General features: G+C 42.3%; 1 non-coding gene across 1 annotated transcript; it reads left to right on the top strand.

Moving 5' to 3' along the window:
* The first annotated feature begins 2,036 nt into the window (after positions 1-2,036).
* LOC112700476 (small nucleolar RNA R71) lies at positions 2,037-2,140 on the top strand. Its single transcript, XR_003153385.1, has one exon. It is a non-coding gene; the product is annotated as a small nucleolar RNA R71 (small nucleolar RNA).
* The last annotated feature ends 241 nt before the right edge of the window (positions 2,141-2,381 follow it).

Raw genomic sequence — 2,381 nt, forward strand, 5'->3', positions numbered from 1 at the left:
GGATGAAGACAGTAGGAAAGCAGAGAGACGGAAGGGAAGGCATCTTCATGCGCTTATCTGAAGTTCCTACCAATGAATTACATAAGTATCTCTATCTTTACCTTTTTGTTATTTTCGTTCATCACCATTGCTATTTGAGTTTCCCTGACTAAGATTTACAAGATGACCATAGCTTGCTTCAATACTAACAATCTCCGTGGGATCGACCCTTACTCGCGTAAGGTTTATTACTTGGACGACCCAGTGCACTTGCTGGTTAGTTGTGCAAAGTTGTGTAATGCTATGGTATTGAACACCAAGTTTTTGGGGTTCATGACCGGGGATTATGAGAGTTGTGAAAAAGTATTGTTCACAATTTTGCGCACCAACTCCCAACACCAAACTTAGAGTTTGAGTGTGGGGGTTCAATGCCAAACATAGAGTTTAGTTGCGGCCTCCCAACACCAAACTTAGAGTTTAATTGTAGGGGCTTTGTTTGACTCTGTACTGAGAGAAGCTTTTCATGCTCCCTCTCCATGGTAGCAGAGGAGTATCCCTGGGCCTTAAACACAAGGTAGTCCCCATTCAATTGAAGGACTAATTCTCCTCTGTTAATCATCAATCACAGCTCCTGTTGTGGCTAGGAATGGTCTTTCAAGGATGATGCATTCATCCTTCTCCTTCCTAGTGTCTAAGATTATGAAATCAGCAGGGATGTAAAGGCCTTTAACCTTTACTAACACGTCCTCTACCAATCCATAAGCTTGTCTTAATGACTTGTATGCCATCTGTAATGAGAATGTGGCAAGTTGTACCTCAATGATCCCCAGCTTCTCCATTACAGAGAGTGGTATAAGATTTATCCCTGACCCCAGGTCACAAAGAGCATTCTCAAAGGTCCTGGTGCCTTTGGTACAGGATATTAAGAATTTACCAGGGTCTTGTTTCTTTTGAGATAGAGTTTGCTGAACCCATGTATCTAGTTTACTAATGAGCAAGGGAGGTTCATCTTCCCAAGTCTCATTACCAAACAACTTGGCATTCAGCTTCATGATAGCTCCTAGATATTGAGCAACTTCCTCTCCAGTTACATCTTCATCCTCTTCAGAGGAAGAATAGTTCTCAGAGCTCATGAATGGCAGAAGGAGGTTGAAAGGAATCTCTATGGTTTTTGTATGAGCCTCAGATTCCTTTAGGTCCTCAATAGGGAACTCCTTCTTGTTTGGGAGACGTCCCATGAGGTCTTCCTCATTGGGATTCACGTCCTCCCCTTCCTCTCTAGGTTCGGCCATGTTGATTATGTCGATGGCCTTGCACTCTCTTTTTGGATTCTCTTCAGTATTGCTTGGGAGAGTACTAGGAGGAGTTTCAGTGATTTTCTTACTCAACTAGCCCACTTGTGCCTCCAAATTTCTGATGGAGGACCTTGTTTCACTCATGAAACTTAAAGTAGACTTAGACAGATCAGAGACTATGTTTGCTAAGCTGGAGGTGCTCTGCTTAGAATTCTCTGTCTGTTGCTGAGAAGATGATGGAGAAGGCTTGCTATTGTTGAACATGTTTCGTCCACCATTATTAAAGCCTTCTTGAGGCTTCTATTGATCCTTCCATGAGAAATATGGATGATTTCTCCATGAGGGATTATAGGTGTTTCCATAGGGTTCACCCATGTAATTCACCTTTGTCATTGCAGCGTTCTCAGGATCATAAGCTTCTCCTTTAGAAGATGCCTCTGTAGTACTGTTAGATGCATTTTGCCATCCATTCAGACTTTGAGAGATCATGTTAACTTGCTGAGTCAACATTTTGTTCTGAGCCAATATGGCATTCAGAGCATCAATTTCAAGAACTCCCTTCCTCTGAGGCGTCCCATTACTCACGGAATTCCTCTCAGAAGTGTACATAAATTGATTATTTGCAACCATTTCAATAAGTTCTGAGCTTCTGCAGGCATTTTCTTTAGGTGAATGGATCCACCTGCAGAATGACCCAACGACATCTTAGAGAACTCAGATAGACCATAATAGAATATATCTAACATGGTCCACTCTGAAAACATGTCAGAAGGACACTTTTTGGTCATCTGCTTGTATCTTTCCCAAGCTTCATAGAGGGATTCACCATCTTTTTGCTTGAAGGTCTGAACATCCACTCTAAGCTTGCTCAGCTTTTGAGGAGGAAAGAACTTAGCTAAGAAGGCCGTGACCAGCTTATCCCAAGAGTCCATGCTATCTTTAGGTTGTGAGTCCAACCATGTTCTAGCTCTGTCTCTTACAGCAAAAGGGAAAAGCATGAGCCTGTAGACTTCAGGATCTACTCCATTAGTCTTAACAGTCTCACAGATCTGCAAGAACTCAGTTAAAAACTGGTAGGGATCTTCTGATGGAAGTGCATGAAACTTG

The sequence above is a fragment of the Arachis hypogaea genome, chromosome 6, assembly GCF_003086295.3.
Source record: "Arachis hypogaea cultivar Tifrunner chromosome 6, arahy.Tifrunner.gnm2.J5K5, whole genome shotgun sequence".
NCBI classification, from domain to species: domain Eukaryota; kingdom Viridiplantae; phylum Streptophyta; class Magnoliopsida; order Fabales; family Fabaceae; genus Arachis; species Arachis hypogaea.